A 16,815-nucleotide genomic window follows, 5' to 3' on the forward strand; every position below is an offset into this window, starting at 1 on the left:
CTCAGGGCTCTGGCCCCAGCTCCCTGCAGGTGACAGCGGCTGTTGGGCCAATGGCAACAGCGCTTCCGCCTGGCGGCGCGGGCTTCAGGCCCCCTCCCAGTGGAGGACAAGGCACCTGAGCACGGCAGTCACTGCTCTCCATGGCTCTGGCAGAAGGAAAGCTGTGCATGGCGGGTCAACTCCCTTCTCGGCCCAGGCCTCCTCTGAGTGAAAAAGAATTGATTTCCATGAAGATGCTGACAAAGAAATCTTACAACTAGCATGTTGGCCCTGCCTTGCCTTTCAGAATCTGGACACTCAGCTGGGTATGGTGGGTGGTTCAGGCCAGTGATTCCTCCCTCCCCTCACCCCAGCAAGCACACATACACCGGACTATTAAGGTTAGGGCAGGATGATTGCCATGTGTTTGAGGCCAGCCTGGGCTACAGGATGAACCCCCCCCCCCAATTTTAGTATTTACGGGAAAATTAAAAGATGTTATGTCCTCTACAGTATGCAGAGCAGGCAAGGCTTTAAAAGAAAACTGTTACGTTTTTTCTTTCCTTTTCTCATACACAGAATCTAAGGGACATTAGAGAAGGAGGAGGAAGGAAGGAGAGGAGACAGAGCAGTGGAGGAAGAGATGTAGAAACAAAAAACAATCGTCTATATGCATGAAAATGCCATAAGGAAACTCATAACTTTGTGTGCTAACTTTAAAAAGGAAATTATAGTAGACATGGCATTCGGCCACACTCTGGTAACCACAGCCTGTGACTTTGTCTCTAGGGATTTATACAGAAGTCATCCTTCCCGGTAAAGGAACTCACAAAACCTTGTGAGTCTGTCAAGTCCGAACACCTGAGCCAGGCCCTCAGCTCCTCCCTTTAACCTATTCATTTTGGAAGGAGAGCTTTCTCCTGTAAGCTTCAACACTCCCAATTTCTTTGTTCCACCCACTTAGGGAAACTCAGTCCTGCCCTTCAGAGAGCTGAAGCAGCCATTCACTGAGATGTGTGTGCCCTCAGTTCCCCATACCTTGTTAGTAACCCTATCCACCTTATGTCTCTAAGCTCTGAAGCTGTCTTTCATCTGACTCCATCTGATTTCTACGCTCAAGGCTCTCTTTTTTAAAAATGTGTATGTGCACATGCGTGCATGTGCACGCATTCCTTCACACATTCATCTGTATACTGCAAGTGTATCTGTGGAGATCAGAGAACAACCTTGTTTGAGACAAAGTCTCTTGTATGGTGCTATGCACACCAGGGCATTTGGCACAAGAGTTTCTGAGGTTTCTCCTTCTCCACCTCCCATCATAGCCCTCACACTTGGACAACAAGTGTTTTACCCACAGAGCTATCTCCCTAGCCCAAAGCTGTCTACTTTTAAGGTACCTATTGATTTATTCCTCATCTCCTGGGGCCACAGATGATCAGCACCACATTGTTCTCCTATCCTTGCTGTTTCCTCCAGCTGCTGCTTTTTTTCCAAGGAAGCATTTGCTGTCAGCCGTGAGCAGACTGTGCCCCACACTCCCTGAGACTGGGTTCCCTGTACAATCAGCCTGCATCATCACCCAAGTCTACCAACTAGAAGCCTTAAGTGATTTGGCTTTGCCCCACCTTCAGTTTTGCTGAGTTGATGCTTTCTGAGCACCCCCAGACTTATTCAGCCGTCCTCCCCCATCCCCGTGCTCTCCCCTAAATGACTGCACTTCCTCTCAATTGCACAGATAGTGTCGGCCAAACCACATATCTGCAGTTCAGTCCAATAGGAAGAGTATGGTCTAAGGAAACTCTTAAGACTGTCTAACTGACCTCATTCTTGATAGTGAATGTTTTCTCTTTATCCTCAACTAAAATGAATAGACCCAACATGCACTATGGTCCAAGTCAAGACATTTTTGAGTCATCAAACCAATTTTTTTCCATCTCCCATCACCTCTCCTAAAAGCCCAGCCTTGAAAATCCATGTTTCTCCAGGTAAAGTTAGTAGATGTTCTGGGAGGTAGGGTGGGGTAGGGAGAGAAAAGAGTCTGTGATTGTGACGTGGGAGCTGAAGAGATAGCTGTTAATAGTATTTGCTGTGTAAGCAGAAGGACCCAAGTTCAATTCCCAGCAGCCATGTAAAAGCAGGGCACAGAGAGTTTGTACCCCAGTGCTAGGAAAGCAGAGAATGGATGATCCTTCATCTTGTTGGCCAGCCAGTCGAGACAAATTGGTAAGCTTCTGGTTCAGTGAGAGACCCTGCTTCAAAAAATGAGGTGGAGAGCAATTGAAAAAGACACCTGACATTGACCTAGCCTTCGAATGCATATACGCACACATGGCCACACACAGAGAGTATTGTGAACATATTGAACATTCTGGTTCATCTGAATGACTGAATCCAAGATTCTGCCACATGATCTCAGAGTTTGAATTTGTCTTTGCGGCTATGATTTATACAGCACCAAGTAGAATCATTTGGTCTTGGCCTAATAAGAAAAGAGGAAAGCCAGGTATAGTCACAACACCTATAAACCTAGCACTTCAAAAGCTAAGGCAGGATGTCTTAAGTTTGAGGCTAAACCAGGTGAGAGAAACTGTTTTAAAAAAAAAAAAAGTAATAAGCAAAGGAAAGTCTGAATAAATGGTGCACCCTGCTCAAGTGGAAGCTGAAGAACTTGTCATTGCACTGTATGAAGAGCGACAGAGAAGTCCAATTTAATCAAAGCAGGAAGATAAGTCATCATAGGGCGTGTGGCAGATGCATAGTGAGGATCTGGGAACATGGAATGTGAGCCTCAGAAAAGCTTTAAGGAGAAAAATGTGGGCATTTCTTTTCTTCTTTTCTTTTGTGCCTCTTACAATCCTCCTGCCTCAGCCTCTGGACTTAGAATGGCAGATTTTGCTACCACACCCAAAAAACAGGATCGCCCAATAAAACACCAAAAGAAACAGGGTAAGTAAGGTGTTGGTGTCAGGAGGTCTGGGGATGTAGTTCAGTTGGTACATTGCTTGCCCAGCATATACACATATACACAAGTAGGTAAGCATGTGAACACACACACACACACACACACACACACACACACACACACACACACACATTTTAATTGGATGTCAATAGCTGTGTGGTTGTATTTCCAGGTACTCTGTTCTGTTCCATTAGTCTAGATACCTGTTTTGTGCCATTATCATGCTTTTTTGGTTACTATGGCTCTATAGTATGATTTGAGATCAGGTATTGTGTTATCTTCCACATTGTTCTTTCTTTTAAGGATTGCTTTGGATACTTAAGATCTCTTCTGTTTATATATAAATGATAGGGGTTTTTAATACTGCAAAGGATTTTATTGATATTTGCATCAAGCCTAGATTGGGATATCTATGAGAACACCATAAAGCTGTTCTCACATTATTAATTCTGTCAATCTATGAGTAAGGGAGGTCTTTCCATCTTCTGGTGTCTTCAATTTCTGTCTTCCATGTCTAAAGTTCTGATTGTCTTCTGTCTTCCCTTCTTGGTTTGGTTTATTCCCATGTTGTTTGTTTGAGGAGGGGTATTTGTCTTGAAGCTACTGTGAAGAGGAGTTTTTCCTTGATTTTTTTTTCTCAGCATCCTCATCACTTATAAATAGAAAGGCCACTGGGTTTTGTATGTTGACGTCATATCCTGCTACTTTGCTGAAACTGCTCATCAGGTCTGAGTTTCCTGATGGAGTCTTTAGGTTTATATACCCTGACTTTTCCCTCACTCCCTGCTAGGTAGTTCTCAATGGTAGAAGGCATTTCATATTTCTCTTTAGTGTTCTGTTTAAATTTTTATTGTCTTATATGTATAATAGATATCAGTAAGTATAACTGAATAAACTAGATTTCCCTTTGGTATGGCCTAAGATGAACTAATAGAACACAACTGAAAAGTATCAAGCTAGGTATATGGCTCAATGAGAGAGTGCTAACCTAAAATGCTGAGGCCCTCTGATCTCAGCACAGTTAAAAAAAAAAGAAAAGAAAAGAAAGAAAGAAAAAGTATTGGGTTTTCATTTTGCAACTAGGATTAGAGTGCAGCTCAGATTGGCATTTCTAACAATATTAAAGTACCAACTTTAGAATCAAATATAAGTGAGTCATTAAAATTTTCAAATTAATATACTCTTATGTCTGTCAAAAGCAATATTATCTTATTGATAAGGCAATATATAGCTATTAAATGAATCATAAAATAAATTTATTTTTTTCCTCAGAAAATATAGCCTCTGATTAAAACATTAGTTTTGAAGAAACACACATGGTCCCCACCCTGTCCCACATACCCACTGTGGATGGATCCATCAAGCAAATACTTAGGAAAAAATAAACACAGGATTTGTTCAATGCCATGCAGCTTTCATTGGCACTAAAGATAGCTTGTTTTAGAGTTGCATGGCAACGATGGGCAACCAAAGATGACAAGTAGAGGAAAAAATAACTCAGCTGAAATTCAAATAAAATTTGCCAGGAATGATTGTAAATAGCAAACTTAAAACTGGAAGAAAGAGGGAGAAAGTGATGGAGTGTGGAGAATGAAGTCAGAGAATGGATAAGCAAGTGCCTAGTGAGTCTACTGGGAGCTTGCTCTGTCAGCTTTGTTGTGGGATAGAATATTTGTTTAACCAAGGAAAGACGTACTGCATTTGTGTTGCAGAATAACTGTTTAGCTGTGTAAAGGTATGCTGCATTTGTTTAACTATATAAGATGTGTTGCTGTTTCACCTTGCCTCCTAGAGCACCTGACTGGTCCAATAAAAAGCTGAACAGCCAGGCAGAGGAGGGATAGGCAGGGCTGTCAGGCAGAGAGAAAAGGGGAGGGGGGCAGCCAGCCAGGGGCCAGAAAGATAGACACAGAGGAAGCAGGAAAGCAGGATGGACAGTACATAGCTGAGGTAAATGAGCTCCAGGGTAGCACACAGATGAATAGAAATGGGTGAATTTAAATTAAAAAAGATAGCTAGAAACAAGCCTAAGGTTAAGGCCAAGCATTCACAATTAATAATAAGTCTCTGAGTCATGGTTTAGGGGCTAGCAGTCGCAAAAGACCTGCTTCATGGCTTTGTGCCAGAACTTAGCATATGTCATCTCAGCCATGGCTTTGTGTTATGGAATATTAGTTTTGAATGTGCTACATTTGTTTATGCTGTACAACATTTGTTTAATGATGCAAAGATGTGTTGCATTCTTTTATGTCACATTTGTTTAACTCTATAAAGCTATGTTACTGTATCTGTCTAAAACACCTGATGGGTCTAATGAAGAGCTGAACAGCCAATAGTGAGACAGGAGAGGGATAGGCAGGGCTGCCAGGCAGAGAGAATAAATATAAGGAGAAAAAGAGAAGAGAGGGGAATAAGAAAAAAAGGAAAGGGGACATCAGGGGCCAGCCACCCAGCTACACAGCAAGCCATGGAATAAAAAGTAAAGAGAGGTACATAGAATAGAGAAAGATAAAAGCCCAGAGGCAAAAGGTAGATGGGATAATTTAAGAAAAGCTGGCTAGGGCTGGAGAGATGGCTCAGCCATTAAAGGCTAGGCTCACAACCAAAAATACAAGAAAAGCTGGCTAGAAACAAGCCAAGCTAAGGCCAGGAAGTCATAAGAAAAAGTAAAAAAAAAAAAAAAAAAAAAAAAAAAAAAAAAAGAATAAGTCTCTGCCGGGCAGTAGTAGTGGCACACACCTTTAATCCCAGCACTCAGGAAGGAAGCAGAGGCAGGTGGATCTCTGTGAGTTTGAGGCCAGCCTGGTCTACAGAGTGAGTTCCAGGGCAGGCTCCAAAGCTATACAGAGAAACCCTGTCTCAAAAAGACAAAACAAAATAATAAGTCTCCATGTGATTATTTGGGAGCTGGGTTGCTGTTGGCAGAAGTTTCTGTCCTGCAAGTCACTTCCAAGTATCCACATAGAGGCTTAATATGAATTATAAATGCTCAGCCAATAGCTCAGGCTTGTTATTAGTGAACTCTTACATTTAAATGAACCCATATTTCTTATCTATGCTTTGCCACATGGCTTGGTGCCTTTTCTCAGAACAGCATGCCCATCTTGCGTCTCTCTGCATCTGCTTGTGACTCTTCAGACTCCACCCTTCTTCCCCCACCCCCAACCAGCATTCTCTGTTTGGCTCTCCTGCCTAACCTTATTCTGTTCAACTATTGGCCCGTCAGTTTATTAAAGCAATCACAGTGACATATATTTACTCTGTGCAAAGGAATATTCCACAGGTGGCAGGCCCCCCAAAGAGTAAAGAGTAAAACAAACAAACAAACGAAAACTACATCTTTAGAGAAAATGCTGTGACATGGAGTCTAATTACTCTGCATCTCCAAGATTATGGCAAAAAAAAAAAAAAAAAAACCATTAGGGGCAAGAACAAATTTTAACAGCAGACTACTTTTTTTTTTTTTTAAAGATTTATTTATTTATTGTGTACACAGAAGAGGGCGCCAGATCTTGTTACAGATGGTTATGAGCCACCATGTGGTTGCTGGGGATTGAACTCAGGACCTCTGGAAGAGCAGTCAGTGTTCTTAACCTCTGAGCCATCTCTCCAGCCCCACAAACTGCTTTTTAAAAACGTGTGTGAGCACGTACACATGTGTGTGCATGCACAGGTGTGGGACAGGAATGTGGAGATCAGAGGAAAACTTGCAAGAGTTGATTCTCTCCTTATGGGATCATTGGGTGCAATTCCAGTCATTAAGCTTGTTGGCAAGTGTTTTTATCAGCTGAGCTATCTCACGAGCCCAAAGGGTAAGCTGCTTTAATACAATGTGTCCTATCATAACAGACATAGGAAAAGACAGACATCCTCAGGGGAAACATATTTCAGCCATTCAGGATCGGACACAAAATTGAAAATAGAAACATTAACTGGTTGATACACAAGTATTGGATGCCCCAGAGTCAGGCAAACAGTTTCCTTTATGAAAACCCCAAACAGTAGATCAAGTAAAATGAGCATTTTCATTGAAGGACTGGGGAGATGGATAAGAGGGTGAAATGTAGAGGGCAAGGGGTCCTTGTCACACAGATAAGCACTGGAGAAGCCAGGGGAGGTTAAACACGGGGGCTTATCTCTTCAGGGAAGCAGATGTTTACCTGTCCTCCTGGCGTGCTGGGAAAGGATGCAGTTTATAACCTGGTGGTCCTTTGCTATCTGTAGAGCCAGGCTTCACCCGTATCCCCCAGAATTTGTATTTTGTTTATTCCAGACCCTTCCCCCTTAATCTTGAGCGTCACTTCTAGGCTATAAACCCATCCTTATGAGAGATGTCACCTGTGCTTTACAACAGCCTCGGTGACTTCTGTGTTCTCTTAGGGCCAGGCCAACCCTGAGTCCCACAGGCCTTATGTTCACCTCAGTTCTTCCCCCTGGATCCTTTTCTTGGGCCACTATCTCTGCATTAACAGTACCCGTTTTTGTAAAAGAAGCCGGATGTACTTTGTAAGGAATTTCAATGTAAGCATATCTTAAGCTTTCTTATACTCATGGGACTGAGTTAATTGTTATTAGAAAACTTTTTCCAAAATTGTGCTGTGCTTAATAAGGCTAGAATAAATAACCTAGTGTCTGACTCTAGAAGTTTGAGCAGTGATGATGGCTGACCAGGTCAGCTGAACTGAGTTCCATTTTTACCTCATCCCAGTTGTTTCCCTGTCTACTGTAAAGACTGCAGACTCCGGCAAAAAACACTGGGCAAGCATGAATACTTGAATTTGAATCCCAGTACACACATGAAGCTGAATGCAATGATAGCACACAGCGTGATTCCAGCACATCTCACAACAAGACGGGAGGGAGAATTCCAGGAACTTCACAGTGAAAACAGGGCCTCTGTCTCAAGCTTGTGAAAGGTAGGACCAGCATCAGAGGTTGCCCTTTGACCTACACATATGTGCATGTACTCATACATGAACCAGCACCCGTATGTGGACATGGACACACACACACACACACACACACACACACACACACACACACATACATATACACACATGGAGATAAAACATTTTCAGTAAAAAGAACTAATGATTCTAAACATAACCTATATATTGGTGAAATTATTAAGGCCACTCCACGCAGTTAAAAGGGAGGTTTATTTTGTGGGGTAACTTACAAATGAAGGGATAGGTTGTAAGGTCTGCCAAAGGTATGGCGCAGTCTGGCAGTGTTATCTGGAGAACTCTGCTCGGTCTACCTCCAGCGTCCAGGGTCCCAGAGCCAAGAGAGCCCTCTCCTCTCCATCCTGGGTCTTCCACGTCCTCCCTTAGCCCCGCCTTCTGGGCGTGACCATTACCGAAGCCTCAATGGGGGTTGGAACTTCCAGGCCAAGGCTGGGATGGCTACCTACTATGCCTATATAGTGATTTTTAATTTATTTTTGACACAGTCTTCCATATACCTGCTGGCCTCAAGGTGACCATAGAGCTGAGGATAACCTCAAAATTTTGATCCACCTATCTCCACCTCCCAAAAGCTGAGATTTCAGGCATAAGCCATGCCTGGTGTGTGCAGTGGTGGAGATTTAACCCTTGGTTTCATGAATACCATGCAAGCACTCTGCCCACCAAGCTACATCACCAGTCCCATTGCAGTGAATCGTGAGGACAAGATACAGCCATGACAGAAAAAGAATGATGAACAGTCATGAGGAGAATTTCTTTAGCCACTATATCATAATGTTTCAAATGTGAAATCTGAGGGCGGTTACAGTAGTGTACATCTGCAATCCCAGCACTTGAGAAGCAGAGGCAGGAGGATTGCCATAAGTTGGAGGTCTCCCTGGTCTACATAGCAAGTCCCAGGTCAGCCAGAATTACACTGTAAGACCCTGTCTCTCAAAAGTAGCAATACCCCCATGTTTTAAACGAAATGTGGCTAACCCCCTCTCCCTTTACTAGAAAAAAGGACCAGACTGCCAGTGACTGAGAGGTGTTGAGAGTGAAGTGGGAAGAGGTGGTTTTCTTCAACGATTCCGCTTTAAACTTGAAATAAATATAAATGGCTAAGTTCTCAAATGCAGCCAAATATGTCTCACTGTATTTTCTGTTGAGGTTTTGTTGTGCTTAATCTTGTTGTTCTTTCAGGGTCTTTATCTGTAGCCTATGCTGGCCTTGAACTCCACCTCCCAAATGCAGGGGTTACAGGCATACACCATCACCCCAACTCTTCCATACTTGCATTGGAAAAATTGTAGTAGTAAACAAAAATATTTTTGCCATATTTGGTAATTAATTTTAGAACAGTGAATTTACCCAATAAGCTTTTAAAATTAGAATTTGAACTGAAAATGAATCTTTGAAACCTCAGTGGTTCAAGGTAACATAATTCAGATTTTGCAGTAATTTTGGTGGTGTCAGAGCTCAGCTTGGGTCTGTCAATCAGAGTGAGGACAATGGTGATTTTCATGGGGTAGAGACAATTCAAAGGTCCAAATGGATTCCTAAGGGACACCCTACTCTCTGCTCTAAAGTCAGGCACAGAAAAAAAAATGAAATAGTGAGTACTTGGTTGCCGTGGCTTGTCTTTCTGTACGCTGTGAGTATGTGTTGCTCTCATTGGTTGATAAATAAAGCTGTTTGACCAATGGTGAGACAGAATAAAGTTAGGTGGTACAATCAAACTGAAGACAGAGATGACAGATGGAGTCAGGCAGACTCCATCCAGCTGTCCAAGAAGCAACAAGGTGCCAGCAGACCAGTAACCCCATGGCCATGTGGCAACATATAGATGAATAGAAATTGGTTAATTTAAGATGGAAGAGCTAGCTAGCAAAAAGCCTGAGCCATAGGCCATACAGTTTGTAATTAATATAAGCTTCTGTGTGTTTACTTGGGACTGAGCAGCTGCAGGACCAGGCAGGACACAGGAAAACTTCAGTCTACACTTGTTTGGTTTTTTGTTGTTGTTGTTGTTTGTTTGATTGTATTTTATGTATGACTGCTTCCTTGCATGTATGTCTTCGTACCACATATGTGCATAGTGGTAGGGTGGGGGCAAGAATAGGGTGTTGGATGCTCTCTAACACCATCAGAACTAGAGTTACAGATACTTGTGAGCCATTATGTGGGTGCTGAGAACCAAAGACATGTCCCCCATAAGAGCAGCAAATGCTCTGTACTGCTGAGCCATCTCTCCAGCCACCCAGTCACTTTTTTTAGAAGAAAATTATCAGAGATAAGAGAATAGTGCCTAACCAACACACAGCTGTTCGTTTTTAGTATTATCCATGGTTATTTTATTGAGGAAATTTCTCAGGATACTAATTAGGAACATGGCTTTCAGTCAGGCACAGAGGCACATCCCTGCAATTCCAGTACTTGGAGGAGGCTGGCAGTAGAATTTTAACCAGACTGAGCACATAGTGAGACCCTGCCTCAAAACAGTAAAATAAGGGGGTGAAGAGATGGCCCAGCCATTAAGAGCGCTTGCTGCTCTTCCAGAGGATGGCTTCCCAGACTCCACATTGGGCAGCTTACTGTTATTACAGCTCCTGGGGATCTGACATCCTCTGGTCTCTGAGGGCACCTATGTACACACACACACACACACACACACACACACACATACACACACACACACACATTTAAAAACAATGAAACATGATAGATTCAGAAACTTGCTCAGTCATCATGCTGTTACTTAAACCATGCACTATAATCTTGAGACTTCATCTCTCTGAGCTAACAGTTTTTGAGAGATGTTATATGAGGATTTACAGATCTGGTGACAGAGCCTCCAGCACATAGTATATGATTAAGAAACATTAGTGTTAGGTATGGTGGCACACACCTGTGACCTAAGCACTTGAGAAGCGAAGACAGGAAGATCAGGGGTTTAAAGCTAGCCTGGGCTACACAAGAGCCTGTCTCAAGAATAAACACAAAAAATACAAATTATTATTGCATAATAGATGCACATAAGCAAATGAACAGCATACTCCAAGATTACATGATCCTCTCTGAAGCAAACATAGGTTCTGCACCCCATCTATCTTTTATGACATGTTTCACTGCACTTTGGCTTTTTGTCTGTTTCTGTGCTTTGAGTCAGAGTCCTGTACAAACCCAGGCTAGCCTCTAACCCACTCTGTAGCCAAGGCTCATTTTGAACTCCTTGATCCCCCTGCCTCCATCTCTCAAGTCCTGGGGTAGCAGGCATCACCACTGGCCTAGCTTCCCCTACACTGTGAAAATAGGTCATCTGAACCTCAAGAATACACATAGTGCCAGTTGTTGAGAGTAAGCTCCCTGGACACCAAGTAGAGAGAATCAGTGATAGGATCTGGTATGCTCCAACTGGAAACAAGCAATGTAAAACGTGGGATGGATAGATCCATCTTTACCATACACAGGAGCTTATATTGGTGGAGGAAGTGGGGTGTAGTAAGATGGGAAGAGTGCTGTATCAAGGTCTGACTTTTACAGAGATTGAGACGTGGGATCCTCTTTAGAAAAGGGGACTGTACAAAAACATATCTTGCAGACATGAAAGAATTGTCTGGGTTTCAATATTGTTGCCCTTATCTATTACTTTTTAACTTTGTAACCACAAGTCCCTGCCAGCTGACAGAAGTGCTGGGAGAGCAAGATGTGGGTTGTGGAATACAATTTTAAGGTGTGTTACTTTTTTAAAATTTAATTATGTATATGAGTGGTCTATTTGCATGTATGCCTGGATGACAGAAGAGGGCACCAATCCCATTATAGGTGGTTATTAGTCATCATGTGGGTGCTGGGAATCGAACTCAGGACCTCTGGAGGAGCAACCAGTGCTCTTAACCATTGAGCCGGGTGTGTTACTTTTGCTTATGTTGCATTTAACTCTGTGAAGCTGTGTTACTGTGCCTAAAACACCTGATGATCAAATAAAGAACTGGCCAAGAGCAAGGCAGGAGAAAGGGTAAGCAGGGCTGGCAGGCAGAGATTAGAGAGAGAGGGAGAAATTTGGGGGGTGGGGAGAAAGAGGTAGAGGAGTGAGGAGATCTAGGAGCCAGAGGAGGAACACTCCAGGGGCCAGCCACCCAGCTACACAGCAAGCCACAGAGTAAGAGTGAGATTTACAGAAATAAGAGAATGAGAAAAGCCCAGAGGCAAAAGGTAGTCAGGATAACTTAAGGAAAGCTGGCAAGAAACTAAGCCAAGCTAAGGCCAGGCATTTGTAATTAAGAATAAGCCCTCATGTGTTGTATTTATTTGGGAGCTAGGCGGCTGGCCCCCCAAAAAGACCAAAGACCAACCAACAACAGATGTGTCTGGCTTGATAATTAGTTAAGGCTGCAAAGATGATGTATTATATATCTAGAATAAGGTTATGTTGGGGGTGGGAAAGTGTATTTGGGGAAGCATAAGAGGGAACAGTGGAGGCTTTCATAATGATTATAATATATTCCTTAAATTATGATGTATTTCTTAAAGTCAACAATAGAAGCCAATAATAAAGCTGTTCATGTAACCTCGGTAAAGAAAAACTCTGTTTAAGTATAATTAAAGATAGCTTAAGCTCTTGGGGCAATTCTGAGGTCAATCCACTTGGTGGTTAGATTTTTCCTTGCACTGATGCCCTTTCCCCACCTCAGGACCAGAACCAGAGCCAAGGCTGCATCCCAACACACACAGGAATTCATTGGAATAACTTACAGGCTGCATCCCAGCACACATAGGAATTCATTGGAATAACTTACGGGCTGCAGTCCAGCAATCACTAGTTGTGAATGGAAAATCCAAGATCTAGGAGCTACTCAGTCCCACGAGGCTGGGTGTCTCAGCTGGTCTATTGGGACCTTGAAAGAGGGATGATGGGCTGACAGAGGTGAGGGCAAGCAGGCAAAGAACACCCTTCCTTCTTCCACCGTCCTTATATAGTAGTCCAACAGAAGGTATGGCCCAGATTAAAGATGTGCTTTCCAGCCTCAAGGTCTAGACTAATGGCATGTGTCACTCAGCCTCAAGATCTGGATCACAAGTGTGCCCTCCATTTCTTAGATTATAGTTCATTCCAGATATAGTCAAGCTGACAACCAGTAGGCACCACACTCATCCTATCAGTCCATCTGTGGAACACACGTGGTGGACTTCCACACCACAGTTCTTCCTCAGAGGAAGTCAGGAACCTGGAGCCTGGAGCTGATGCAGAGGCCATGGAGGGGAACTGATGACTGGCTTGCTCCTCATGGCTTACTCAGCCTGTTTTCTTATAGAACCCAGGACTTACCAGCCCAAGGATGGCATCACCCACCACTGGCTGGGCCCTCCCCCATCAATCACTAATTAAGAAAATGCCCTACAGGCTTGCCAGCAGCCTGATCTTAGGGAGACATCTCAATTGAGGTTCCCATCTTTCAAATGACTCTAACCTGTGTCAAGTTAACATAAAAGTAGCCAACACACACACACACACACACACACACACACACACACACACACCCTCATACCCTCTCTCTCTCTTTCTTACACATGCACACACAATTTAAAAGAAGTAAAAATAAATGTTAAATTAATAATGAACAAAAAAATTCTAGCAACTGAGGTCTAAAACTAGGATTTTAATTCAATCCCTTTCAAACAAAGAGAGATGAATAACAGTAGCTGGTGTTAGTAACTGAGTTGGACCCTGTTACAGTTTCTTGTGTCTGTAAAAGAGGTACTATGTAAAAAATGAAACCACAATCTCCTCCCTTGCTCTGAATGAGAAAAAGAAAAGCACACTTCTTTACGATGTTCATTATGTACAAGGACTTAGCAACTATACCTTATGCCAAATATGTGCAGCCAATTTGTGAAAGAAAAGTAGTTTTTCTCAAAGTATATTCCTGTCACTTTAGGGGACAAGTAATACACACATACACACCACTTAATATAAATACATTTTCTAATATGTTTTTAATCTTTAATTATGTTCTTTTGTCTTTATTGTTTGCTTGCTTGTTGAAGTCAGGGTCTCACTATGCAGCTCAGGCTAGCCTCAAACTCACAATCCTTCTGTCTCAGCCTCGAAAGTGCTGAGACAGCAGGCATAGACCATCAATGCCAGCTCCAAATTTTTTAATTTTTCTTTGAACTGTTATCGGACTATTTCTTCACTGTTGCCTTGGAGACAGATGCATTTAGCCCATTTACTTAGATCCCAGAAGTACACTGTACTGTACTGAAATAGTGTTGATAAGGAGGACACTTACCTAATGGCCTCTGAATCCCAGTGTATAAATACTAAGCAAAACGCTAATGAAAACCACTGAATGTAGGGCCAGCAAGATAACTTCATGGGTAAAATTACTTGTGGCCAAACCTGGTGATCTGAGTTCAATCCCCAGGACCCACGTGGTGGAAGGAGAGAAATGGCTTCTGCAAACCACCATGGCACATGCATGCCCACACATGCATAGATGGATACATGAAATAGTAATAAAGAAAACACTGAAGGTAACAACTTCAGGAGACATATTTTTCCTTATACTACATTGGTGGTCACTGGTGGTGACCATAAAATTAATATGAAAATTCTGCCTGACTCTGTTTCCCAAGCACTGGCATTAAAGGCATGGTAATGCACATTACATTGTTATATTTATATCCTTATGTTGTGTGCAAAACACACACACACTCACCCCAGATAGGGATCCCTCAACAGAATGAAGTACGGGTACCAGCAAAGTTCAACTTGGTGAACTAGTGAGTTTTATTGGGGTTATTTACAGGAATATGGGTGAGGGCTTACTTACAGGAGAAGAAATGACTCAAAGTAGCTGCATCAGCAAAGCCCACCAAGCATGGGTGACAGCTCATAAAAGCAGGGAACCTGGAGCACAGGTTGGAGTGTGTCCTTTCCAGGTGCTTCAGCTGGTCTAAACCTCTTCCAGGCAGCTCGGGAGGTTTCTGCTTCTTTCAGGAAGCTGGTCTGGTCTGAGTCTTTGTAGTTTGAGAAAAACTCTGAGTTTGTATTCTTTTCTCTGTCAGAGAGGAGCTAGAGAGCCTGCTTGGTTTCAGGCACTTCCTGGGGAAACTCTGAGTTGTTACCTTCCTGCTTGATATTGCTCATAGATAAACTTTTCATGGGCTAAAAAATTCAGATAATTTGGGCATTGGATGTAGCTCACTGATAGATCACTTGCTTAGGATGCTTGAGATCTTGAGTTCAATGCCCAACACAAGAAAAAAAAGGTATCAGATAATTTCATATTGCCATTTGTATAGAAGAAAATGTGTATCTGCAATTCAACATTTAAACTAATACCAACATGTAGTGAAAGGAACTAAATAGCATGAAATTGTGTTCCTACTAACAAAGTTATAAAACAAAACCAACAAAACCCCTCAGAATGCCACTGTACATACAAGCAAGTATGGCTTGTGTGGTGGTTTGAAAGAGGATGGTCCCTACAGATTCAGATGTTTGGAGACGTGGTCCCCAGCTGATAGAACTGTTTAGGAAACTAGGAGGTGTGGCCTTGTTGAAGGAGGTGTGCCACTGGGGTCAGGCTTTGAGGTTTCAAAGGCCATCCATTCCCAGCTAGCTCTCTGCCTCATGCTAGTGGATCAAGATGTGAACTTTCAGCTACTGCTCCAGTGCCATACCTGCCTACCTGCCTGAAGCTTTGTGACCTGCCATGATGGCAATGAACTCCAATCCTCTGAAACCGCTAGCCCCAAATAAACTCTTCCTTCTGTAAGTTACCTTAATCATGGCATCTCATCATGGCAGTGGAAGAGTAACTAAGGCAGCTTAACACACTCTGAGACCTCTCCCTCTAGGCAACTTTGAAGTGCTAACATCAGTGTGTATTTGTGTAAATTGGGATGGATTCCCTACTAGGCAGCCAGGCTGGGTACACATCTGCACAGCACGTTACTGCACTGAAGACTGTGGGCTATTGTAACATAACCATAATGTTTGTGTTTCTATATCTAAGCTTGCCATCGTGGCATACATCTGATCTCCCAGGACTGAGGCAGAGGTTGGTGGATCATAAGTTCATGGCTAACTACAGAATAAGACCCTGTCTCAAAAAAGTAAATTAAAAAAAAAAACAAAAAACTCAATGTCCGGCACTGGAACCTAGTGAAAACACATGGCTGAGGGAGTCAGAGGCCCAGAGAGAGAACATGCTGCTTGTTTAGTTGAACTGACACAGTGTCAAACTACCTTGTGAGCATGTGCTTACATCCACAGCCAAATGCCTTGGTCAGAGAAGCCTCTCTGTGGCGAACAGTGATTTCGGCTGCTCAAGGTGCTGAGGATAACTGACAATTGCATGCTCACCAGGAGAGGTAGACTGTGCCCTCTAAGACTCAGTGAACATTACAGGACAGAGGGAAAAAGAACATAAGACAACAGGAAGGGTTATAAAGTGCCATCTTCTGGGCACAACACAGCTGTTGCCACCATGAACCCACAGCAGCTATGGCCACCTTTACTGGGCCTGCCCAAGACTGGCATTGTTCATAGTCAATTTTGAACGGGGCTAGGGTGCCTACCTGCTGAACCATTGGCTACTGATGGATTCTGGGAGATCAGGAGTCATTATCTTTAGTTATGTGCACACGGTGAAGCCCACCAGACTCTAGCAGAGAGCTCCAAATCCATCGTCACACAGACAGCCCTGGTTAAATCCAGTGATTCTCAAAGCAAAACATGACATAAACATGGGAAATGGATCTGTAAGGAGAAGGAGCCTTAGCAGGGGCAGGAGGGAGATGAGGGGTACGATGACACTAATCGAAAAACATTATAGACATTTATGAAATCGTCAAAGAACAAGTTTAATTTTTAAAAAACCTAAAAGAGGTTTTAATAAGAGGTTAAAGGATATTTGA

This window comes from Onychomys torridus, chromosome 6 (genome assembly GCF_903995425.1).
Source record: "Onychomys torridus chromosome 6, mOncTor1.1, whole genome shotgun sequence".
NCBI classification, from domain to species: Eukaryota; Metazoa; Chordata; class Mammalia; order Rodentia; family Cricetidae; genus Onychomys; species Onychomys torridus.